Source organism: Halichoerus grypus, chromosome 2, assembly GCF_964656455.1.
Source record: "Halichoerus grypus chromosome 2, mHalGry1.hap1.1, whole genome shotgun sequence".
NCBI classification, from domain to species: Eukaryota; Metazoa; Chordata; class Mammalia; order Carnivora; family Phocidae; genus Halichoerus; species Halichoerus grypus.
Genome location: NC_135713.1, coordinates 17,975,926 through 18,002,712, shown reverse-complemented (window position 1 = coordinate 18,002,712; position 26,787 = coordinate 17,975,926). Strand labels below are relative to the sequence as shown.

Sequence of the window (26,787 nt, the reverse complement as noted above, 5' to 3'; positions counted from 1 at the left end):
ATCAATAAATTAATGTTTTTAAATTATTATAATTTTTAAGTAGCACATATTTACCGGTGATATTTTCATTAAATTAATTATCAGAAGGTAACTAATATGAGATGCCTGGGTGGCTCAGTTGGTTAAGCGTCTGCCTTCAGCTCAGGTCCCAGGATCCTGGGATCGAGCTATGCATCAGGCTCAGCCGGGAGTCTGCTTCTCCCTCTGCCTGCCTCTCCCCCTGCTTGTGCTTTCTCTCTCTCTCTGTCAAATAAATAAATAAAAATCTTTAAGAAAAAGGATAACTAATAGACCTCAGAGGGAAATAAGAAGTTGAGGTAGCCAAATTTTGATTGAAATTGAAGAGTAGGAAGACTGAATGTAGGGGATAGTCTGAAAAAGACAGGACTAAATTAAACATTATAGAGTAAAATTGAGCATGACCTGTGGATTTTTTTTTTTTTTTGAGGGAGGGATAAGAAGAATATATAAGTGTAAAGTTAGAACCAAAATGGGAAAAAGTAGGAGGGTAGAAAAAAATCTTTTTTTTCCCATAGGTTTGCCTAAGACTTCCTGAACAAAGCTGATGAGAAAATGTTCACTATTCAACAAGGAATAACACTGCAATAACAATGTGTCTAGCACTGTATTGAGATAATGTATTATGTACTTTATTCCTCAGAAGCAACTCTATGATCAGGACTGTTATTCCTATTTTATGTATGCAAGAACAAAGACTCACATATCCTAAAACTCATACAAATAGTAAGGAACTCAAAATTCCAAACCAGATATTTCCATCTCTAACTAGAAATTGTATACCAGTGAGAGCTGGGGGATTAAAAGTTAAATGAGGTAAAATAGTAAAATCTTCTAATATTTAAACCAAAAGAAATTTTCTTGATTGTGTTGCTGAGAATCTTTTATTTCTATACAGAAGAAAATTCCTTCTCAAATTTTTCTCTGATGACTTCCAGACATCTGTTTTTTTAATTCTTGATTCTTCTTCTGCTTTTAGGAATATATTCCAAGCATAATATTATCTGATTTCTTAACTTCAGTCATACAATCTTTCATTATTAGACCCAAAAACTCATTAATACAGACCAGAGGTTTCTTGCCGGGGGAAAATGGAACATAGTTCCTCCAGGATATCACCTACTAGTTAATAGTTTTCCATGGCCCCAGTAGGCCTCGGTGTCCTGATTTCTGTGTCTGGCATGGATAAATCCACTCTATTCTCAGTTTTCAGTGTCTTGTGTGATTAGACATAAGGTCAGTTTCAAAAAAATGGTATTGTTTTCTAAGACTTGTTTCTTCTTCTGAGATATGTGTCCTCGCTGACTATTTTACATACATTTAAGACGTAAGGAATAGCATGGGAATTAAAAACAGAGACAATATAATTTAAAACAGAGTAAAAATAAATAAATACAAGTAAGAAGCATATCCATGGAAATATGTAAAAATGTGATGAGTGTCAAATATAGATCAATATATTTTCTCAGAATTAAATCCAAGTTTCATGTTGATGAAGAAGTGAAGATTGCATGCAGTTGTTAAAATGTGCTTAGAAAAATATCCTTGCAGAGATGATATAATATATGTGCCTTAAATCTCTCAATCTTTGATTTGACTTTCCTTTTCTTCCCCACCTTCTACCTCTGCTCTCTCTACGTACTGGCCACACCTTACTGTATTATTTTCTCTTGCAAGGTTGCTAGTCGGCCAGTAGCTCCTGGTGTGGCTAGACCAATTTTTTATACCCGTGGGTTTTTGAGATAAAGCTGACATCAGAGTTGGTGACTATGATTTAACTCCATATGGATATTAAATGTAACCATTTGTCCTGGTTTCCCACTGCTGCTATAACAAATTTCCACAAATTTAGAACTTAACACACATTTAACAACTAGTATCAAACAACATCTAACTTTCTGCAGGTCAGAAGTCCTAAAATAAAGATACTAGTATTCTGTCAGTTCTGAGTTCTGACATCAAGGTTTCATTCCTTCTGGTGTCCAGTGGACAATCCATGTCCTTGTCTTTTTTAGTTTCTAGAGGCATTTGCATTCCTTCACTTGTGGCCCTTTCCTCCACCCTCAAAGCTTTCACTCCCTTTTTCCCTTCCTTTCACTCCCAAAGCTTTCCCTCCCTTATATCTCCTCTTTTACTTTGACTCTCTGGCCTCCCTCTTATAGGAACTCTTTTGTTAGCATGGGGCCCACCAGGATAATCTGCCCATCTCAAGATTCTTACCTTAATTACATGGGCAGAGTCCCTTTTGCTATGTAAGGTAACACTCACAGGCTCAGGGCATTTGGACCTGGATATCTTTGTGTGTGTGTGTGTGTAGAATTATTCTGTTTACTACACCCTTATCTGTGTTTTTCCACAGCTATTTTTTTAATACTCTGTAAACTTGTGTCCTTTTCTGTGAATCTTGTGTTTAAAATCAAATAAAATATCGATTCTTTTTCTAAGTAGATAAGGACTGTCCTTATTGTTCTCATTATCGGGCAGATTTCTCACACCAAGTCATCTTACAGAAGGCCTATCAGACTCAGAACCCGGGCCTGACCCAGTGATATTGTAGTTAGAAGTTGACAGGTCACAATGATACAAAATGCGTTCGCCTGTATTAACCAGAATTATGTTGGCTACTTTCTTCTGATGGAGCTGTGGGTATGACAGACATTCAGAGTCTAGTGGATTCTTTTTTGGAACTTTAATTTTTGTTGTTGTTGTTAACAAAACTGGCCAGTCACCTGCTTAATCTGTTTGTCCAATTGCTTCTGGAGATGAGGATTGATTTGATGGGGAAGGTTTTGGGCAGGGAAATAAGGATTCATGAATTGTGTGGAACTTTCTGGGACACATGAACTGTTTGGTACAGTTGTCCTTTTGGTATGTAGGTGATCATGGCAAGCCAGATATGGAGAGTTCGAGAGGTACAGAAATTAGAACTAAAGAGACTGAATATTCTAGTGACACTCTGGAGATAGTATTTAAATCATGCACTATAAAAGACATTAAGGCCAGCTAGAGAAATGGTACTTAAAATAAATGCAAATTACCAAATCAGTGTGTTAATAGCAATAGGAAATAAGTTGTAGCCAGTGTAACAAGTTGTTAAGAAGAGACATTGCCAGGCTATAGTTAGTGCCTGTAACCTTTTTTCTTCTTTTTGGTAGTTTTATAAATGGGAATTGGAAATGTACAAGAAAAACAGTTAAAGGGTGAGGGCACATAATGAGTTCAGATTTTATATGTTTCTTAGAATTCAACAAGCATTTTTAAAACTATGTTACAGCAGTTTACCCTCTTTTTCAACACAATGTTAGACAAATTGATCAAAGAAATGCTGATCAATTGATTGATTTTGATCAAAGCATTTCTCTTAAGATTCTGGTGACTAGGACACAAAGATGTGAACTTGATGATGGTAAAAGATATGGATTTTTTTTTAAAGATTTTATTTATTTATTTGACAGAGAGAGACACAGCGAGAGAGGGAACACAAGCAGGGGGAGTGGGAGAGGGAGAAGCAGGCTTCCCGCCGAGCAGGGAGCCCGATGCGGGGCTCGATCCCAGGACCCTGGGATCATGGCCTGAGCTGAAGGCAGACGCTTAACGACTGAGCCACCCAGGCGCCCCAATATGGATTTATAACTAGGTGAAAGACTGTATACAGTGGTGTCAGTTATCTAAAGAGAGGGATCTAGCATATCTCTCAGGATCTCAAATCAGTCATGTCCATTTCAGTAATTGTAACCAGTCAAGTTATCACTTGAAAAATATGAAGTAGTCGTAACCACCAGGTTTGAGTGTGACAAAAAGCAGGGAGGCTTGGTACATACTTTATGTTACAGAATAAAGAATCCACAGTGTTTGGACAGCAAAGAGTGAAGGACCAAAACAAGTAAGTATTTTAAAGTGATAAATGTAAGGTATTGTCCCCAAATCCAAAGAGCCAACTATACACAGGATAGGATTACTCAGCAATAGCATGTGTCACAGAGGTTTCGGATTGTACTTCCTAGTGAGATCAATATGAATCAATAGTGTGATTAGTTCCTACAGAGCTAATGGGATCATTTATTTCATAAACAGAAATAGAGTAACCAGATTGAAGAAGTGATAGCCAAGCCATGTAGGAGTCTTGTCAGTTCTGGGTACCATCCCATAGGTGCTTGGTGAAATTAGAATAAATTAAGAGAATGACATCCCATGAAATGAAAATAATTGTTGTTGAGGGCCCCTTAGATACCTAACACTTCATAACTGCTTTACAGAAGTTACTTTCTTTATCTCAAAAAAAAAAAAAAAAAAAAGGTATAGGTAATGATGACATGTCTGTGGGTGACATCAGGCAAAAGTTACCTGTTTGTCACAAAAGGGCCTATTTGGTACAATTACACAGATGATTCAGCATCTAGTTCCTGACTGCACACTGGGCCAGGGATTGGAGCTGATCACAGCAATGGGTATATCTTTCAGGGCTGATTCAAGTTCACTAAATTCACGGAGACAGATTTTACCCAATTTGGCAGTTCAGTAGTTCTGGGGGGTGGGGGGACACTTCGACAGCAACTAAAACTGATGAGGGACCAGGACAGCATATTTTGCCACTGTGAACATCATATGCCAAATTGCAATAGAAGGTAACTCGATGCACCCATTGTCTTAGTGGGTCTAGATTTTACATAAAACTATATAAATAAAAGCCCTGATTTATGATAGCCCCACTTCTGAAAGGTGCTTCTGTAGGCACCACCATTGGTTATATGATTAAAATTAAGGAAATGTCCCCAATTAATTCTGATATACCATTGATTAGAAGATGCACCTCAGTTTTAGAAATGTTACAATGTGAATAAAATGATGTGTCCTAGAATTGATGAAATATATTACGTAGAGTCTTGCCAGCCTGAAGAAATATTTGTTCACATTAAAGAACATTTTCATATCTCTGCTCTAAAGCATTAAATCTCGAGCAAACTCTCTGGTAGTGTTGTAATTTGCCTATATCCCTGTTCTTTGGTGGTAGAAGCTCCACGGTTGTGCCCCAAAGGGTGCCTACTAGCATTACTGTTTCTGTGCTATACGTGTAAAAGCTTAGACTCAGGTAAAGAATCTTTTCCTTGGTGACAGACTCACAGTATATTTTTCTTCTGGTATTAGACCTCTGCTCTTGATTATCCCCTGTTCTCTGTAGACTAGCAGGCAAATGGTAGGGTCCAATGAAGCTTAGACTTCCAGTTTCACCAAGTTTTGAAGAGAATGCAATAGCTATGTCATTGATGTATATTGTTTCTAAATGAAGGGGGCAAGGTGGCTTCCATTTCTTGCTTCCGACTAAAGGTAATTCAGACCTATAGCCACCATCCCAGAGGACTGAAGGAAAACTAGTGTTGAGCATAATTGCAGCTCTCTCTGCAGGGTCAGGTAAGCATCTGACACTCTTACATGCTATCTATTGAAGAGTGGAAGGTCCCTTAGGTTTAGTCCGTCATGGTCGCCATACATGTCCTCTCAGGAGAAGTGGGCAGGTGGTGTTTTCTTTCATCCCCAGCAGAACACACTACATGTGTGACCCTCTTCCTGTCCACCCCCAATAATCCTTGCCCCCAGGCAGTGGGCTGTGGTCTCTGACACCTCATGCAATGGCTCAATTAATTTTGGTGTTTCCAGAGGACAAGTGACAACATGGTCAGGTAGGGATTATTTAGCCTTGCAAAATACTTTACCACAAAAATCTGACGACTATTATGAAACACAACTATTATGAAACAGATTGTGGGGTGGAGGGAGTCAGCGGCATGATGCAGATAAATCATAAGCTGGTATCTATGCCACATTTTTGTAAGATAGCTTTCTTCAAATACTTGAAAGATTACCAAGCAGAGGAGGGATTCACTTTTATTCCACATATTTTCCGAGGGGTAATATGAAACCGTTGGATAGATTTTCTTTAAAGACCAAATCTTAGTTTGTACAGCAAGGAAATTTATGAGCTAATATTCTCTGGAATGGGGTGGCCTGCCACGGCAGTGAGTACTATCTTTGGATAATGATCTCAAGATCAGTTCTTTAAAGGGGTTTTAAGTGTCCCGATTCCTTCATTCAACAAATATGTACTGACCATCAGTATGTACTAGACACTCTTTTAGGTGTGGTGATTACAGCCATGGAAAAGTTTTCATAGGTGAGAAGTTACATGCACCATTTTGCTAGGATATCTTTCTAACTTGTAAGTTCTGATTTTTTAGGTGGACAGATCTGTTTATAGGCTGGCTATTTAGAATACCTTTGGAGAATTGTAAGGCTATTGGTTCGTAATGGTTTCCTTCTCAGGTGTTAAGAATATCTAATATCTGTTTTGTTAATTGCTGTCACTACCCTTCCACTTGAACCAGCTTCCCCCCAACCCCATCCTTTCATGTTAGTGGAAAACATCTCCTCTCTTACGTATCACCTGCCCAACAGAATGCATTTTTGTTTCTTCTTTGCAATGAAATGAACAATCATTTTACAACAGTTTTAGCACCATTTGTAATATTAATTCTTTTGGAAAATATACCTCTCTTCTGGGACACTTAAATGGTCACTTAAGAACAGGCTGTTGCCTCTATATGTAATGTGTTTGTTAAGAGTTCAGGAACTGCTGGGGCACCTGGATGGCTCAGTCTTTAAGTGTCTTCCTTCGGCTCAGGTCATGATCCCAGGGTCCTGGGATCGAGCCCCGCTTTGGGCTCCCTGCTCCGCGGGAAGCCTACTTCTCCCTCTCCCACTCCCCCTGCTTGTGTTCCCTCTCTCATTGTGTCTCTCTCTGTGAAATAAATAAATAAAATCTTAAAAAAAAAAAAAAAAAAGTTCAGGAACTGCTTTGCACCAATGAATAAATATCTATTTTATGTCATTTTTGTATCTCTTATCTGATAGAAAAGGGTAAGGATTCCTATACTATTAATTACTTTGCTGTCTGAGGTTTTAGTCTATTTCAGATAAGTCCACTATGTTAAAAAAAAAGTAAAATTGGAAACGACTTATTTAATATTTAATTTTTATTTTATTCTTAAAAATGAACATATAGCCATTATAGTTATCACTGGTAAAATGAACTCACTTAAAGGTTCATTTTTCATGTTGAACCAACCAAACTTTCTTGTTACATTTAAAAAAGAAATCTTTCAGTTTTAAAATTTCTGTAATTTGAGAGTTTATCATCTAACAATACTAGCTGGTTGTAAATCAGAGATATAAAATCACAGAGCCTATGTAAAGTTGTGTCAAGCATGAAATTAATACTTCTGAGACATTTTTATGAGAAATATATTAAATCCAATAAGCTGCTTTGTTCCAGAACCCTGCAGACTTTAGGGAAATAACTATAAATTTGTCTCTTTTAGCCAAAAAGAAATATTCATATTAACATTTGTATGCTGATAAGTTTTATTACACAGTACTATTACATTTTAAAAATCTAAATATGATTAATTTGTGTTTACAAATCTTGTATTCCTGAACTATGTACAATTAAATCATACCTTATAATACAAACTTTTTGTTCTTTATTATATCCCTTTAATTCTTAAACTTCAAAGTGTTTCATTGTTCTGTGATTTAACTATACAATATGTGACATGCAACTGGCAGAAAACACATCCTGATTCGTTAACTGTAACATCAAATTGAAACTAACATTCTCTAAAATTTTATTTCCTCTCCCCTCTCTTCTTTCATTCCTTCCTCCTTTTCTCTTTTTCCTCCTCCATAATTCCTTCCAAAGTTTTGTAATTTTTTTCTTTTCTCTTTTGTCTTCCTTTTTCTCTGTCATATACAAACTAAGTCCTTAAATTTTGACATTTTAAGAATTACTTTAGGCCAGTTTCCAGAAAATTCAGAATAAACTATAATATTTACTTATTAATCCAACAAATAGTTGTTGATTACCTGATGTATGCACTGAAGACATAGACCCTTATTAGTGTTTTTAAAATACTGAATTTTAAATATTTTAAATACTTTAGAATTTGAATTTTAAGGAATGCTGTATTCTTTTTTTTTTTTTTTTTAAGATTTTATTTATTTATTTGACAGAGAGAGAGAGTACAAGCAGAGGGAGTGGCAGGCAGAGGGAGAGGGAGAAACAGACTCCCCACTGAGCAAGGAGCCTGACTTGGGCCTCAATCCCAGGATCCTGGGATCATGACCTGAGCCGAAGGCAGACGCTTAACCGACTGAGCCACCCAGGCGTTCCAAGGAATGCTGTATTCTCGATCCAATGTTTGAGGCCATGTAGGGAAGCATGATGGAGTTAGAAATATGGGCTCCTTAACCAGACTCTCTGGGCTGAAATTCTAGTTCTGACAGGATGACCTTAAATTTATTTATCTTCAGTTGCCCTATCTGTAGCATAGGAATAATAGTTATTACCTTCCTCAAAAGAAGAATGTGCATATATATATTTATATTTATATTATTTTTGTTATATACAGGTTAATATTTGTATAACTTTACATATACATATAACTAAACTATGTGTATGTACTTGGAATAGTATATTGAGTATTCACTGCATTTTATAATAATGACCTTTTTTTTCTTCAACTTCACCTCTTCCCTTCCTCTATCCCATTCCCCTTTGTGCTTGCTCCTCCTTTTCCTCTTTCTCTTATTCCTCTTCCTCCTCCCTCATTGTTCGAAGCACATTAATAAAGTTGTATCACATAAGAATGTATATAAATTTGCCTGTGTGATACAAAAGCAAGATAATTATAGCAAAAAATATTCATGACTTTATGGCATGTTAAAGTGGCTTTCAAAGCTAATAACTGCCTTCAGGAGTAAACTGGCAGGTGCCATGAATCTTTTACGTAAAGACTACTGTAGGTGGGACATGCTAATAATCTGGTGAGAAATAAGAAACTGTAGAGAAATTAGAGTAACACAGGGAAAATACCATATGTCTTGGCAACATAACTGTTTTAGCTTCATCATGCTTATTTCTTTCTCTGGATTGTGGTGGGCAGATTCTAAGTTGGCCCTCAAAAATCCTCCTGCCATTCATGTCCTTGTGTAATCTCCAGTATTTGAGTTGTGGATGATGAATTTACTGACTTCACTTCTAATGAGTACGATATAGTGTAAGTGTTGATACGTTGTTTCTAAGGTTAGGGGAACAGGAAAGACTTTGGCTTCTGCCTTGCTTGTCCCCTTTTGCTCTCTTGCCTGCCCTGGGAGAGGTCAGCTGCCGTGTTTTGAACTGGCCTGTGGAGATGTCCAACTGGCCAGGACTAATGACTCTGGACAGTGACCAGGGAGAATATGCCTGCAGCCATGTGAATCCACTTGGGAGCAGATTTTCCAATTGGGCCTTGAAATTTCTGCAGATAACATGTGACACCTTGATTGTGACCTAGTGAGAGAGACCCTGACCCACAGAAACTATGAAATAATAAATCTTTGTTGTTTTAGGCCACTAAGTTTTGGGATAATTTGGTATACAACAATGCATAACTAACACGCTAATGCTATGTGTCTTTCTTGGCATTGATTAGCACTAAAGTCCTCAAAAAGGAAAGATTCTGTGTGTTTTTTGCAAATGATAGTGAAACATGTAAGGTATATGGGTTAGGATGACAGCTCAGTAGGCTACCAACAGCCGTGTTACATTAGTGGATCAGGAAATCATATAGTAGGATTCAAATGGCTTTTAATTTACATGTAATGGAGTTGATTGCATTAAAATTAAATGCATTAGAATAGAATGTTATAGAATAAAATGGAATGGAAGAAAATCAACCGAAGAGAAAACAAAATATCTACTGTTTTAGAAGTAGTCAAGGTAAGTATTGTGTGTGTAAATGTGTGTGTTCGAAACCCTGGGAACGTGTACACATTCAGTGGTTTGTTGGAAGGACTCTCAGTACTCAGAGGCAATTGTACTCACAGCCATATTTTATTAACACAATCAACAAGAATAGGTGGATTAGGCTGAGTCTGGAGGAATCCAGGCACAGACTTCCTACGTTCCCCTTGACCCCCACTCCCACTCCACACTCACAGCTAAGTCACACAGGACGTACTCCTTAATCCAGCAGCAAAATAGAGAAACGTGTCCAGCCCAGGAAAGCTTGCTTGACCCCCAGAGTCCAAGGTTTTTATTGGGGACAGGTCATGTAGGAGCAACAACCAGCCTCAACTATTGGCATTTCAAACTTCAAGAAAGGAAATCAGGCATTGAGCAGCCTAGGCTGGTAAAACAACGAGGCTCCCAGCAGCCAGCCAAGGGCCAACCCACAAATAGGCTCTGTTGAAGGCAGCAACTTCAGGCCTTCTGTGTTAATGCTTTCCGCACAGGGTGTGTATACATTTGCATGCTTTAAAATGGCAGCCCTTCTCTTATATCAAGCCTGAAATGGAAAAAAGAAAAGACCCTTAAGAATATTCATTTTTTAAAAATCAATCCATGTTTCATCTCTGAACTTTTTCTAAATGCCTGAACTTTCTATGTGGTTATTATTATTTGCACCTTGATAGGGGAGTGTGTTAGATTCTTACAGCTATCATGGATTTCATTCTTCTTGCCCTGATAACGCTGTGCTCTGTGGTGATTGGCATTAGACTCATATCTGCCCAAGGCTCTGTTAGAATAGACAACATCATTATATATATATATATATATATATATATATATATATATATATATGCTTTCCCTTTGAGTAGGTGTTGGCAAACTGTGGCTTGTGGGTAAATTTGGACCACTGACTGCTTTTGTAAATAAAATTTTAATGGAACACGGCCACACCCATTTGTTTACGTCTTGGCAGTTGCTGTTTTTACAATCAACCAGACTTGAGTAGTTGCAATAGAGACTTCATGGTCTGCAAAGCCAAAAACAATACTAAGCAAAATTGCCAAACTCTGCATTAACAAAGCAGAGTGGCTTGCACAAATATTGAGTAAATTATTCAACACCCTTAGATAATAAAAGATTGATAGAAGAAATAGATATGACAGTTGATAATAAAATTTTATTACAGTACCGTTCTTCGTTTTTCCTCATGGATACTTGTCAAGCAGTTGTGATATAATGACGCTTGTTTCTCTCAAAGCTTCCCCAGAAATATTAATCACTATTTTGTGTAGTATTGACTTAAGCCTCCTCTAAACCAAAAGTCTATTAGCAACCTTAATACTGGGATCGTAAGAAATAGATATTAAGAGGAAAAAAGTAATGATCTGTTAAGAATTATTTTCTCAGAAATTCTGTTAATCCAAATGTCAGAAAAAAATATTTGGCAGACATAACCAGAAGTAGTAGAAAATAACAGATTTCTTGGAATGAAATTTCAATAGCAGTGGGCTCACTGAGAATCCAAAAGCTTTTCCGCCTTGTCAATGTCATCTTATGCTCAATAAATAAAAGATTTAAAGCATGAATCAAAGTTAAAATTAGTGACAATAACATTGGTTAACTCTTGAGAATTAAACATTTTCCACAGGTAAGAATAAGCAAAGAAAATAATCAAAAGCTGTTCTTCCTCGTGAAGGACCCTGGAATTTATCTCTCACATGCTAGTGTTTCACAGACTGCATGCTATGTTATTTACTTACCTTTTAAAAAGTATATTCAACTGATAAATTATTGAACACTACATCTGAAACTAATGATGTACTACATGTTGGCTATTTGAATTTAAATAAAAAAAATAAAAGTTTATTCAAATTTATTTAAAGAAAAGATTTTAAAGATGCCTTTGACAGGGGCACCTGGGGGCTCAGTCAGTTGAACATCCGACCAGTAATATCAGCTCTGGTCATGATTTCGGGGTTGTGGGATCCAACCCAGCATAGGGCTCCAAGCTTGGTGCGGAGTCTGTTTGGGATTCTCTCTCTCCCTCACCCTCGGCCCTCCCCCTGCTCATGCTCACTCCCTCTCTCTCTCTCAATAAATAGATAAAATCTTTTTTAAAAATGACTTTAAAAGTACTGTGAATATAAACTTATCACCATAGAAGTATACCCCAAAATGAATACACCGAAGCAATATTTAAAAATTTTAATTACGTATTGCTGCCTGCAAGTGCCTCAGAGACTAAAAACCTGCTTTTTGGTACAGCAAGAAAATACAATAGAGTTCTGGTGCTATATTACAATGGGTCTAGGAAGGAGAATAGATGAGAATGAAGTAGGATGGACTAGTAGATGGTGGGATTTTATCCAGGTAAGACATGATAACAATCTTTTAAGAACAGTTTTAGTAACAATTTGATGAACACTTAGGAAGGAAAAATGTGTAGCCCTTGGTGGTGACCAATTTAATTAGGGTGGGTTGGGGAGCAAGGGAGGAGAGTGGTTGGGTAGGGGGGAATCTTTGTCTGAAGTAAGAAATGTGTGAAGTGGAGAAAGTTAAAGGAAAAGAGAAAGAGTATAAATATGAACTAGAAAGTGGCAAAATATAGTGAAAAAGTATAAAAACAAATTTGGACCAGGACTAGTCATACTGGCTGTTTTTTCTCTTTTTCCTTTTTTTTTTTTTTTTGTATTTTTAGCAAATTGGACATATTTGTATACATTTAAATATTAAATGAATATTATTATCAATAGCAACAACATATGTCATTTTCATATTGCACTTTCTATTTTCCCAAGTAATTTCTGGAATGATATCATCTGTCTTTACCTTCAATAGAGTTCTGAATTGGCAGTTCTGTAACTATAGAACACTTATTAATATTATGATTTTTAATTCCTCTATCTGAGAAAATCCAATTTCAGTGAATCATCTGATTTTAACAAGGCCTGCCTAACCCAGTTTTCTACACAGGCAACAAAGCAAGAATGAGTCATGGAACTCATCAAAGATCTGAGGGAACTGAGATGAACTCGTTTCTAATTTTTTATTTTGTTTTATTTTATTTTATTTTATTTTACTTTTATTTTATTTTATTTTATTTTATTTTATTTTATTTTATTTTATTTTATTTTATTTTTAGTGAGGGAGATGAGGGGAGAGGGGCAAAAGGAGAGGGGAGTGAGAGAGAGAATCTTAAGCAGGCTCCATGTCCAGGAGGAGCCCCACACCAGGCTGGATCTCACAACCCAAGACCATAACCTGAGCCGAAATCAAGAATCGGAGACTTAACCAACTGAACCACCCAGGTGTCCCTGAACTCATTTCTATTAGTCTCTAGTTATTCATAGCTTTGCCATTACTAAAGGCTAAAATTCACTGGGATAGGGTCTCTCATATATTTATAAACAGAAATGAACTTTTCCATGGTATTTTATGAGCCTTACTCCTGATAATAACATTTAAAGTGGCAGTTGTCTATTTATGAATGTGTTTCAAATCTTTAAAAGGTTGAAAATGTAGGTTTAATTTTGAAATTTGCTGCTAAGTGAAAAATCTATACATTTTCATGTGAAACTTTTTTCCCCAGATTTAATTTTTGCATTATATTATGTGTAGCCAAGTGGTATTCATTATTTTTTAAAGCATGGGAAAATGGCATCTAAAACTACCTTTGATTTGATTCTTTTTGTTACTGGATTGCTAGGTTCTTGTCCCAGATACACCAAAGAATTGGAGACCTGAGAGCAGAATGGGGAGATAGAGTTTATTGAGTAGATAAATATAGGGCATTTTTTAAAGATTTTATTTATTTATTTGACAGAAAGAGAAAGAATATAAGCAGGGGGAGTGCCAGGCAGAGGGAAAGGGAGAGAGAGAGGCTCTGTAGGGAGCCGGATGTGGGGATTGAACCTAGGACCCTGGGATCATGACCTGAGCTGAAGGCAGATGCTTAAACAACTGAGCCATCCAGGCGCCCCCAAGTATAGGACACTTTTAAGAGGGGAAGTCTGAGCGAGAGTGGCAACGGCCCCGAGTAGCTCTGGCTTCATCCTTTTAAGCCTGGTTTGTGTACCTGTAAATGTGGCTTTGATTGACAGCTGGTGGTTATATGTTTGGCCTCTGCACATGCCTCCCTCCATCATGCATTGTTATAATTGTATTTATCTATGTATTGTATATTTATGAGTGTCTAATGAACTTTGTTGTGACCGTAAAGGTAGTGAAGGACAAGTTGCACCCTTTGTGCCCATGCTTAGCTCTTAGAAGTCCCCTTGTGGCTTTTTTTTTTTTTTTTTTTTAAGATTTTATTTTTTATTTGACAGAGAGAGACAGTGAGAGAGGGAACACAAGAAGGGGGAGTGGGAGAGGGAGAAGCAGCCTTCCCGCGGAGCAGGGAGCCCGATGTGGGGCTCGATCCCAGGACTCTGGGATCATGACCTGAGCCGAAGGCAGATGCTTAACGACTGAGCCACCCAGGCGCCCCCCCTTGTGGCTTTTGAGCCAAGTCTGTGACTGGGCCTTTCCTGTTCTGTTAGCCCTTAGAGGTGTCTCTGAAGGTGTGGCTGTTAACCCCCGGGGGTGGCACCAAACCTGTGGCCAGCACCTGCTTCATCCCTCCTCGCTCATGCCTAACTGCCTAACGTCTTCATCCTTAACAAATGAAAAGATCCAGGTATAGTCCTTTTTTAATATAAGTGAATGTTACTGGAGGGAAGTATACAAGAGAAGTAACTGGAATTTGCTATTCAGTTAATCTAAATGAACACTCCATGATTGACCCCATATGTTTGTTTCATACTGAAGACTTAAAGAATGTCCTGTAACACACGATCTATACATACTGCTCCACCAAATCCAATCCAGATTCTCCACATAAACTACCCAATTAAAAGCAGGTAAAAAACAAGCAAACGGAAATTCTAGAACTTTTTATTTCATCGAAGGATATCAACAAATAGCATTCAAATTTTGGATTCTCGGTGAATAGGTAACCTAGATCATAGATGAAAATTTAGCTAAAAGTTCGAAGAAAAACATTTCTTTCAACATATTTTTTCCAATAAGCCATTTTCAACATCCTCCCCAATCCACGTCCTGACATTCAAGAGTAGTTCTAGAACATGAATCTCCCTCACCTTACCATTCCTCCCCTGCAAATGCATTATGGCCCAAGAAGCAGGGGGAGATTAATAGGTTCAATTACTCTGGACTAAACAGTACCAAGTCTATTAGGGGACAATCACAGTCACTTACTCCCAAAGGAAAGCTGCCCATTGCTGCTGAGAATAACCGCTAACAAAGCTCTTCAGTCATAGGTTGGAGTTAAAGAGGAGGAAAATAGGTCAGTATAAGGGAAGAAATGAGAAAGGAAGAGGGTTGGTTGGTGGGAGGAGATTTGAGGAATGTCAGGTAACTGCAGAGCCAAAGAAAAGAAAGAAACCAGGAGGAGGAAGAAAGGATACATGTGCAAAAGCCTCAGCATATAAATTACACTTACCCTGTACTCCAAGCACTTTTCAGTTTCAATTCTTGTTGCTAAACCAGAATATTTGTATCAATTCCAGGCCATGCAAAAATATTTAATCTTTGGAATGCTTAATGAGATTGAATGTGACCAAGCTTCTTGCCACAGTTTTGAGCAGCAAAGCTTTGCTTAGAAAAATCAAGCTTCAGTTCTTTTTTTTCTTTTTCGAGTGCAGCACTTTGCATAACATCATACAAAATTGGAATGTACACTTTATATTTATAGAGGATTCAAAATATATTTAAAAATGGAACAACTTGAGTATTTGAAATAATCAGCTGACTGATCCTTGATCATGCAGAGTTCATCCAAATATTCACTCTTTACATCAGTGTGTCGTATTTATAGTAAAGAAAAAGGACTTATAGGAATGAATAAAGTTATATAGTGTTTGCTTTGCCCAAAGAAGTCTTATTGTGTCTGTAGTTATCGTGTTTAAGCTGACAGTGAGCTGTTTCTATTACTGCAAAAATTACTGTTTACAAGCTATGAGAGCAAATATTTCTACTAAAATTTTATGGAAAAACCTTTTTGTGTAAGTTATAAATACATGTTTGTCCATGGGTCATATTTTTTAAAAGCCAAAACCCAGCATTATAATTTTTCTGTAAATATTTTTTTTCTTCGTTATAGAGAAGATAGATTTTGACTAGATAAATGTAATAATTTAAAAAGTACCGATTGTGTATTATAAACCAGGATCCAGTTTTTGGGTGAGGCGTTGGATTTATAAAGATATATAAAAAAAACTTTTATCTGTCTTCAATGATAGGGTTAATTATCTTCTGAAGTTTTGATAATGATTTTTTAATGTTTTAATGAAGTTCTCTGATCAAATGGGCGACTCAGCATAAAACAAGTAATTAACTTTATTTTATTAGTTTGTGAAATGAGGTACATATGACCTAAATCTCCACTTAATCTGTTGTCAAACATAGGAAATGTCCCTTGTGAAATGTGTTTATAGTGAAAATACCATCTTCCGTATGTCCGAAACACTTAAATATAAATAATTCGCAGACAGCCGTTTCTGCATTTTTTGTTGTTTCTCAACTAGAAAGCTTCGATAAACATCAAAGTGCCGCAGCTAAAAAAAAGTAGGCTCATTTAGATCCCAAGGTAGACAGTAATTTCGTTCCTCCAGGATTGAAGAATATACAAATCATTGAAAACTATAACCATAAGACAAACCTCCAAAATGCATAATAGTTTTTTTTATAACTATCATAAGTGTACTCTATTATTTTAATGAGAAGAAATTCAAGACTAGCTTTCTGTCTTTGGCTTTGAAGATACAGTCTTTTTTTTTTTTTTAATGTTTTGTTCTAAACATAAAATTGTAGTTTTGTGACCCTTAAGTAGTTGAAAGACATTGTTAAGTAAGAAAATCGAAGAGAACGGATTTAGGAATGTACTCTTAAGTACTTTAGTTTTTGAACTTTTGATCCTTTCGGGAAAATGACATTGTAATCAAATTATTTCAATTCAGCAAAATCTGTTAAAATGCATGTTCTCTAGAGAATGATTAAAATTTTTCAATTTGTGAAAGTGATTTAGGAGTAGAGATTGGTTTTACATGTTGATTAAAAATAGCCTATCTTCTTGAGTATGAATAAAATTTAAAGAAATTTAAAGGTGACAGATGTTTTCACTTAGATATACATTATGCTTGAGTGATGCCAAACACACTAAATATAACTCAATCCACTTCTAATTTTTATTCGCTTTCATTGTATGTTAGCTTGTTGGGGAGGAATACCGAGCCCTTCTCCTCGGAGTTGTACTTCTCTAAGATAACAACCCTGACCTCTTGGCTACCCCCACTCCCCAACAAAGAAGGAATAATGCAGGAGTGGGCAAGAATGACCCAAATGTGGGAGAAGTGTAGACTGTTCTGTCTCAGCCTCTCAGCCATTTCCTCACTTTCTTTTATGATTATATCTGCTGCTAGCACATGTGGATTCTCTTTCTTCCTTGCCATGACAAGCCCGTCCCCAGGAGAAGGGCCTCCATTTTGTGAATTCTTTCAGTGACTTTTACAGTGTGAGTTGATTAATGGGAGTAGGGAGATGGTAGCAAAGCTGCAAGTTTGGAAGACTGAAGTTACATGAATCAATCATACCACCACACTGAATGAAAACATGTATACATGTTTTTAAAATTTTGGAATTGTGAAAAATTTTCCAAACATGTAATTAGACTCATAAAGGAAAATATTTGATATCGTTATGGCAAAATAAACATAAATAAATTTAAGGGGAAAATAACTGGTTGAGAAAAGATTTTTTGACTCATACAAGAATTAATGATTTCCTAAAAAATAAAAAGAATTAATGATTTCCTTATACCCAAAAGTTTCTGCCAAATCATTCTTACTTGAGTCTCTACCACCAGTAAAAAGGGGAAGTAACATAAACAGACATTTCACACACATAGTGAATAAGCCAATGAAAGGCATTCATGCATAGACACTAGAAATTTAATTCAGCGATTCAAATAATTTAAATGAAGTCATGCTTAACTAGTAATACATGTCTATTCTTTAATAATAATAACTCACCTCATAAGTCCTGACACTAAATGAGAAGCAATTCCATAAAAGAATATGTCAGTAATTCTAATGTGAAAAATTGTATGTCTGTCCTAACCAAAACACCAAAACAATCTCTGTAGAAAAATATCTATTCAGTAAGAAAAAAAAAAGTTTATATAAGTAACGGATAGATTAATATTGATGATACATTAAATGTAGTGCATTGAAAGTTTATATTAATGACTAAAGAAGGAAGAGAAGACGTGTTGGGTAGTAGTTGGTGGAAAAAGGGGGAAGAGAATCTTTTCTTTAGAAGATTTTTTCTCTTTCTTTTCCAGACAGTGGGGTAACTCATGGCTATCTAGCACTTAAACTATACATAAACTTGAAGTTATCCCACCAAACACCTTTAGGACAACACAAGAGTTAAAGACTAGAATACTTGGAAACATGAAAGTCATGCGTGTACACAAGAGACTAAGGTGTGGTAGGAGATACCAACTGCTCAGGGTTTTCACGTGGCGTACCTGCGTATGCTAAAGTCACATGTTTGGGGTTATGTGAACAGGATGGTGCATAATTCAAATGTGTTCCGTGTGACATTTCTTTTTTTTTTTTTTTTCTAATAGCTTCTTTCTTAAAAAATCTGTCAATTTTTTTATTATGTTATGTTAATCACCATACATTACATCATTAGTTTTTGATGTAGTGTTCCATGATTCATTGTTTGCGTATAACAACCAGTGCTCCATGCAGAACGTGCCCTCTTTAATACCCATCACCAGGCTAACCCATCCCCCCACCCCCACCCCTCTAGAACCCTCAGTTTTTTCTCAGAGTCCATAGTCTCTCATGGTTTTTCTCCCTCTCCGATTTCCCCCCCTTCATTCTTCCCCTCCTGCTATCTTCTTCTTCTTCTTTTTTTTTTAAACATATAATGTACCGTGTGATATTTCTAACGAGTAACCATTATCTTAATTGGTAGTTGTGTCTTTGCCTGCAAATATAATGTGAAAATATCACTACTTTTTGCTTATTAATTTAGTATGTTTTGGATGAAAAAGCTGGTACAAAAAAATTACATATTCTGGCATAAAGTTGTGAACTGGACACTAAGGTAAATTTGTAATATATATGCCAAATTTAACACACCAGTCACAAATTATTATCCTGATTTTAAATACCCTTTTTCCCCCCACAGCTCTAAAACATCTCCCAACCCCCATAACATCGTTTTTTATTTCCTAGAAAAATCCAGAATTTTAGAACATACTTCTCTCTGAAAATCCTTCTGATTCCAGAGTGTAGTTAGAAATATGTCCTTAGATGCCTACCAAGCTCTGTGTAATTATTTTAAGTGATAACATATTGTACTGTGATCGCCGGTGCCAGCCCTTTCTCGATTCCACACACGAGCACATACACATATACAGAGGCTGTGAGTTCTTTGTGGGATGGACGTGGATCATTTATTCTTGTGTTACTAGTATTTCTCAAGTAGTAGATGCTAAATACTGATTTTGTTGAATGAATTATTATACAATAAAATGGATCAAAAAATATAATAATGTGAAGTGGTAGAGTACCAAAAGCTTTATTATTATTGCATTTATTAATTTGTGGTAGCTTTGTTGGCATACTATTTATTTTTAACTAGTCAAAAATCTGGATAAATATTCTAGCTCTTCTGCTTACTTGCTGATTGTCCATGAACTTGCTAAGCCCATTGAGAAAGAATGAATACTGAGGGTAATTATGAAGAAGTAATGGGACCAGGGCGCCTGGGTGGCTCAGTCGGTTAAGCGGCTGCCTTCAGCTCAGGTCATGATCCCAGGGTCCTGGGATCGAGTCCCTCATGGGGCTCCCTGCTCTGCGGGGAGCCTGCTTCTCCCTCTCCCTCTGCCTACTTGTGTTCTCTCTGTCTCTCTGTCAAATAAATAAATAAAATCTTTAAAAAAAAAAAAAAAAAGAAGTAATGGGACCATATAATAAACAAGTGTGTATGTAGTTTGTAGCACGTGTAGACTATGCTACTTACCTTTCACTTTGCCTTTTTTTCCTTCCAACCTCTGCCCAGATCTCATGAAGCAACTTATACAATGTGTGCTTATCTCTGTAAAAGGAAGAAAATGTAATATTTACCTCAGTGTTACTGTTATCCACAGTTTCCTATTGTCCAAATATATCGGTTTTAGTCCAAAATCAGTCTTTTAATTATTTTAATATTCTAATTCTCTAAATTAAATAAAAATGAATGTACAAGAATGAATATATTAGATTGGTTAAAATACAGTTTTCAGTTTGGCTTAGTGGCATGGCAGACTCAAGCATCTTCCCTGTTCCTGAAATGAGATTTTCAAGTATATCATTGTGAGCTGCCACGACCCCAAGATAATGTTATGGACTGTGATTTTGTGTCAGTGATATATTGATTTCAGAAAGGACACAAATCTAGTTTTGATAGTGGCATCCTTTAACCTGTAACTTCTATGTAACAATGATAAATTTTACCATTATAATGTACCTCTTGCTGTCAAGGCTAATCCATCCAAGCACAACCAAGTGAGGATTTCACTTTACCTTATGAAAAAAAAACTGTGCTTTTTCAATTTAATTCATTGGAGTAATAATTACCCATGGGGGAAGAATATATATGTATACATATATTCATGTTCTCTCTATATATTTGCGTAATATGCATAGTATCTATACATGTTTATATGTGTATATATGCAATATATAATTAATGAACAATGTAATTAGTTTTTGATCTTTTTACCTGAATACACATTTTTGATTCTGAATTTCCCTTTTCAGTCCACAATATTATTAAAAACAAGCAACTTTACATTCAATTAGGCTTTTTACTAGGTACTAGTATTTTTATAAGTCATCATCAAAACATCAGAGTACTAATGAAGTATTTTGAGATTCAGCTGTGAAATATATCAGGACTAAATAAATTTTTAAAACTTTATTTAAATATATTTTAAAATCTACTTAAAGACATAAATAACTTTAAATAAACGTTGTGCAGATATACTGGGTGTGGGTCCTTAATCCATATTAATCAGGCATGTTTTCTGCCCACCTTGCCTGGCATTTTGCCCTCACATGTGTTCCCCCCTTTCAGCTAAGTTTAAGTTCAGATTATCATAGAAATATGTGCAATGGGTTTATTAAAAGACATAGAATTTGTGAGCTACAAACAAAAGTAGTCTTTATTATTCCTGTAGTCTTTATTATTCCTTTCCAATGAGACTTCTGTGCATTCTTGGGGTTGATCCTTTTACTCTTGAATGAAATCAGTAGAGAGTCCACAGCTTTTATTATGCATTGCTTCCATTATTTGATCATTTTCAAATGAACTCTCAACTTTGACCCCTGACTTCTGGCAGTCTCCTGCTTTTTTGAAGAGTCCTTGCTCTGGGTGGTCTTTCGGAATGGGGTAAATTGTAGAGATCCCAGCTTTTGTTCCAGCACTGCAGAAGTAGAGTTCACTTCTGAGTCAACTTTCCTCATGCACTGTTGCCAAAGACCACCCTATTTATTTGATGGAATGCGTCATTAATAACTCCCTATGCTGGGCGCCTGGGTGGCTCAGATGGTTAAGCGTCTGCCTTTGGCTTAGGTCATGATCCCAGGGTCCTGGGATCGAGTCCCGCATCGGGCTCCCTGCTCAGTGGGGAGCCTGCTTCTCCCTGCCTCTCTCTCTGTCACTTATGAATAAATAAAATCTTTAAAAAAAAAAATAACTCCCTATGCTGCCTTCCTCTCCAAATTTATTCTCTCCCATCTTCAAACAACATAATTTTGTCAAATCACAGTGGCCTTCTTGCTTTTCCTCAAGTATACATGACTCAAGGCCTTTGTACTTTGTACATAGTTCCCTATGCCAGAATGATCTCTCTAAACTTCCCTTGGAATTCTAGTTCTTGTTTCAGGTCTTTACTAAAATATCACTTTTAAAAATTGACTTTCTGTAATTATCCTACCTAAACTAGCACCCCTACCATACCATATCACACATCATTCCTTTATATCTATGTTCTTATCATATCTTATCCATCACTATTTTTTTAACCTATGACTATTTAAAATTATGTTATATAGGGATGTATTTACCTGTTGGTTTTATGTGACTCTAGAACTAATCATTTGTTTCCCCTGTAGAATTCAGAGTTCTGCAGAAAAGAAAGAAACAAAAAACCCACAGAACTTGTGTGTGCATTGTGCACATGTATATGAGAAAGAGAGAAAGAGAAAAAAGGAAGGAAGGGAGGGAGGGAGAGAGGGAAGGGAAAGGAAGGAAGGAATTTAAGGAATTGGCTCATGTGATTATGGTGACCCAAACTCAAAATCTAGAGGGTAGACCAGTAGGTGGGATAACCAGGGACTGGTAGTTGCAGCTTGAGTCCAAAGGCAGTCCAAAGATCGTACAAAAACCAGCCTAACTTCTGATAAGGATGTAATGTAGATATACTGTATAAGAGTCTGTTTGGTTTGTAAATAAGAAGTAAACATAATTGAAAGTTGGAATATTTCTATACTAACTTAAATTCATTTTTACTATAATTAAGTCATAGTTCCTTTGGCTACAAATTGATATTTCTGCTATGTTTATTGTGACAATAGAATTTTATAAATAGAAATTAAAAGAATAGGAGAAAATATTTCTCCAATTTTAATGGTCATGAAAAACTGAAGTTAGATCAAGTCATTTATCTTCCCTTTTCATCTGTTGTGTCATCTATTCACTGAAAGAAAGAACTAGATAATCTTTGTTTCTTAAAGATCGGTTATAATAGGCTGTTGTATAAATAGTGTCTTCTTTCAGCTTTGCTATCCTCTTACTATAAAATGTGTATACTAATTATTGTCAGTGCTCATCAGCCAAAGACCTTGAGTTATATGCTTGGCAAACTTGGGTTTATTACTTGCTGCTGCAAGAGAGACTACACACGCAGAAAACATTGGGTTTCTCAAAAAGCAGGGATTGTTAGTGTAAAATATTTGTATGATTAAGGACATGGAATGAGTCCTAGAGTTACCTTGCCAAGGATTTGACTGAAAAAAAATGGAGTTTTTAAAACATTTGTTTTGAAACAAATGAAATGGGTTCATTTGGAGTTACTTTAAGATACATTTTCCTAATATCTTTACGTTCTGAATCAACTTGTATTATCAATTTGTGTATTGAGTTTGAGCTTAATCTTGATACACACTATAACTCAGAGTGGCATAGTTTATCTATTTTGCAACTACAGTGCAGTCCAATTGGAAGAGTTTCCTCTTACAGCTGAACTGCCAGCAGAGACATTATTTACTTTATCACTACAGTGCCCTAGGGTTGCAGGGCATAGTTAAAGATAAAATATAGGTAAAGCACTTGACTTGTGGTAGGCGCACAATAAATATCTACATGAGATTTAGACATTACTCATCAATTATCAAATACAATATAATATTAAGTAAAGAAAATGAGATTGGACAGTTAAACTGGATAATAAGGCTGCAAAACAGAATAGAGAATATAATCCAAAGCTGATAACAAATTGCTATAATTAATTGCACCTTGGGGCGCCTGGGTGGCTCAATCGTTAAGCGTCTGCCTTCGGCTCAGGTCATGATCCCAGTGTGCTGGGATCAACCCCGTGTTGGGCTCCCTGCTCCACGGGAGGCCTACTTCTCCCTCTCCCACTTCCCCTGCTTGTGTTTCCTCTCTCGCTGTGTCTTTCTCTGTCAAATAAATAAAATCTTAAAATATATATATATGTAACCAATTGCACTTTGTATGGGTATGTTTTAGAAGGTCTGCTCATTAAATGACACATTGTAATTAAAGGAAGCAAACAAATTATCTTTAGTATTCTTATTTAATAATTTAAAAAAATTCTACTTATTTATTTTTTGGCATAAATAAAGTTTATATTAACAGATTATGCCCCTATGTAACCTTTTCCCACATTTAAAAGCCAAAGAATTTTGTTTTCTCAGAAACCATGGACAGTCTCACTCTAGGAAAGAATCGGTCTCTAGTCTTAGAGACAGATGATATGATAACTGGGTTATTATTTACAGCTTACAAACGTCACAAATGTTCTTCTTTTATGATACTAAAATGGTAGAACAGATACATTGTCTAGTTTGATGAACTTGATGGCTGTTTTGTGGGGAGAGCTTGATGCTTGTTATAAACAATGAGGAAGTATTATTTCAGATAAGGTTGTCCAGGTGCTGGTGGCAGGGTGTTCCGTGGACTTTGCTGACGTTCATGCTGAGGTTTGCTTGCAGAAGCGTAAGAGAACATTTAGATCACAGACTGAAGTGCGTTAGAGCATACACGTGCACTACTTCATTCTCATGAATAAAGCTCCAATCACTCATTTTTCCTATTAGCTCCAAGGACTAAAAATCAGATGATAATTTTAAAAGATGTTACCATCTGGTGAAACTAAAGAATGACAAGTGTTCCCTCCCTCATTTGGATACAACTTAATTGTTAAGACTCCCGATTCAGGAACAGTCATGTTGGGAGAACAGTGAACTTGACGCATGCCATCCAGTCTTGAAGCAACTGGAAATTCACCATCAGGGGAATCTTGGAAAGGTCTCAGCATTAAGTACCATAAAACAAAAACAAATTGTTGTTCATTCTATTTGTAAAAAATGTTTTAGAAATTAACCATTTTAGCCCTCCAGTCGGTATCAAGGACAATCAGTAATTAAAGAAGAAGAGAAAATATAAAATGAAAAGTATCATCTTGAGGGATGTCACGACATTTAGAAATACAGTATAATACAGGAGCCTCTATCAAAATTAAATTATATCAAGCTTAACTGTAATAAATTTTTTTTTTTTATTTTATTTATTTGACAGAGACAGTGAGAGCAGGAACACAAGCAGGGGGAGTGGGAGAGGGAGAAGCAGGCTCCCCGCTGAACAGGGAGCCCAATGTGGGGCTTGATCCCAGGACCCTGAGATCATGACCTGAGCCGAAGGCAGACACTCAACGACTGAGCCACCCAGGCGCCCCTTAACTGTAATAATTTGAAGCAACCTTCAGTAAGGTCGGGTCTTCCGGGATTGAGATTTTATCTTCACAAATAAAATAATGCTTCTCTGATTGAACTGTACTTTTAGAATATTTCATAATTCATATAGAGGAGGAGTTTATTTTATTTTAAAGATTCTTTTTTTAAGTAATCTCTACACATGACTTGGGCTCAAACTTACAACCCGCAAGATCAAGAGTCACAGCCAGTCACCCCTTACAGGGGAGAAGTTTAAACGCACCTTTATATCCTAGGAGAAAATTTGTTTTGAAAAATGATATAAACAAGATAAGAAAAAAATGCTTAAAGCATGTAAGAGGTAACTTGTTCAAAGAGTGTTATACATAACATTTACATATAAATAACCTCACATTAAAAACATGTCCATAGACACTGGAGGGTCATCACTGAGCATTCTTGGATAGCTCTAGTCCAAGTTATTATGTGTTGTTGAAGCTTATTAAGTTCTTTCATACTTCCTAATTCTAATAGGCTTTTTTCTAATTACTGCAGATTGGTGAGGTTTGACTTCAGTTCTTTGCCATTTCAGGAGACAATACGGGGACAGTCGAAAGAGGGCTGTTTAAAATCAAGACCTGTCCATCACTAGTCACACCACTTAAGCTTTCTGATTAATTTCCTCACTTGTAAATTAGAGACAATAATATCTACCTTGCTGATTAAGTGAAAAAATGTGTGAGAGAGCACTTTAGAAATAATATAGCAGAACAGTAAATGTTAGAAATTACTCTTAAGAATGGTAACTTCCAATTTTCTTGTTCATCATTTTTTTTGTTTTTTTTGTTTGTTTTCCTTTAGAGAGGAAGAGAATTATATTGACAGATCTTGACAAACTACCTTGACTTTAGGCAGTATTTGTTTCCTGCTTTAGAAGATGATGTCTCTATGTAATCTCTGGTCTGCCTCTATTTTAGGTTTTTGCTTTTTTTTTTTAAACAATACTGACTACATAAGAGTCATCTTTACCTTAATGACAAAAAATTCAAATATGAACAGTTTCACATTTTATTTTATTTTTTTTAAAGAGGTTTAGTTTCTCTCTTTTTTTTTTTTTTTTAAGATTTTATTTATTTATTTGAGAGAGAGAGAATGAGAGAGAGCACATGAGAGGGGGGAGGGTCAGAGGGAGAAGCAGACTCCCTGCCAAGCAGGGAGCCCGATGCGGGACTCGATCCAAGGACTCCAGGATCATGACCTGAGCCGAAGGCAGTCGCTTAACCAACTGAGCCACCCAGGCGCCCAGTTTCACATTTTACATTTGTCGTCTGCCATAATCCTAAAACAATACCTAGGATGTTAGGATACTGAAAGGTTGTTTTAGATCTGAAATTAAATTATATCTGAAATTAATAGAAAGACTTATAATTCAGTCAGGTAAGGGTGCCAGACCCTTAAATGTGCTCTTACCTGGTTCCCTGTGAAAATTCAATATTAGTAGTTTGTGTTTTTGAAATGTCTTGAAATTATCTTACAGAAAGTTTGGTTGTGGTAAATTTATTTAAAATATTTTCTTTGAGAAAAGTTTGCTAAGCAGATCTTTCAATATTAAAAGAAAAAAGGTATCTCTGTAATAAAAGGAAGAGGATTAATTGTTCATCCCTCATGCCAACTCATGCTAGGTCCTTCTTTCCAGTGCAGCAACATATTTTAGGGCAACAAAGTTCAGAATGGATACCATGACCTGTTCGGAAAGTATGCAGGTTATATTAGGTCATCACTTTTAAGTCAGTCTGATACCTTTGTGAGCCAGACTCTGACCACGGAAAAAGAGAGATACAGGAAGTCAGCATAAGTTGCAGACATGCCAGC

The 26,787-nt window shown here is 36.3% G+C and overlaps 1 protein-coding gene across 1 annotated transcript in view; it reads left to right on the top strand.

Annotated features, from left to right (window-relative positions):
- Positions 1–26,787, top strand: part of CDH12 (cadherin 12) — a 986,307-nt gene that overhangs the window by 53,661 nt on the left and 905,859 nt on the right. The gene's annotated exons all lie outside the window — the stretch shown is intronic.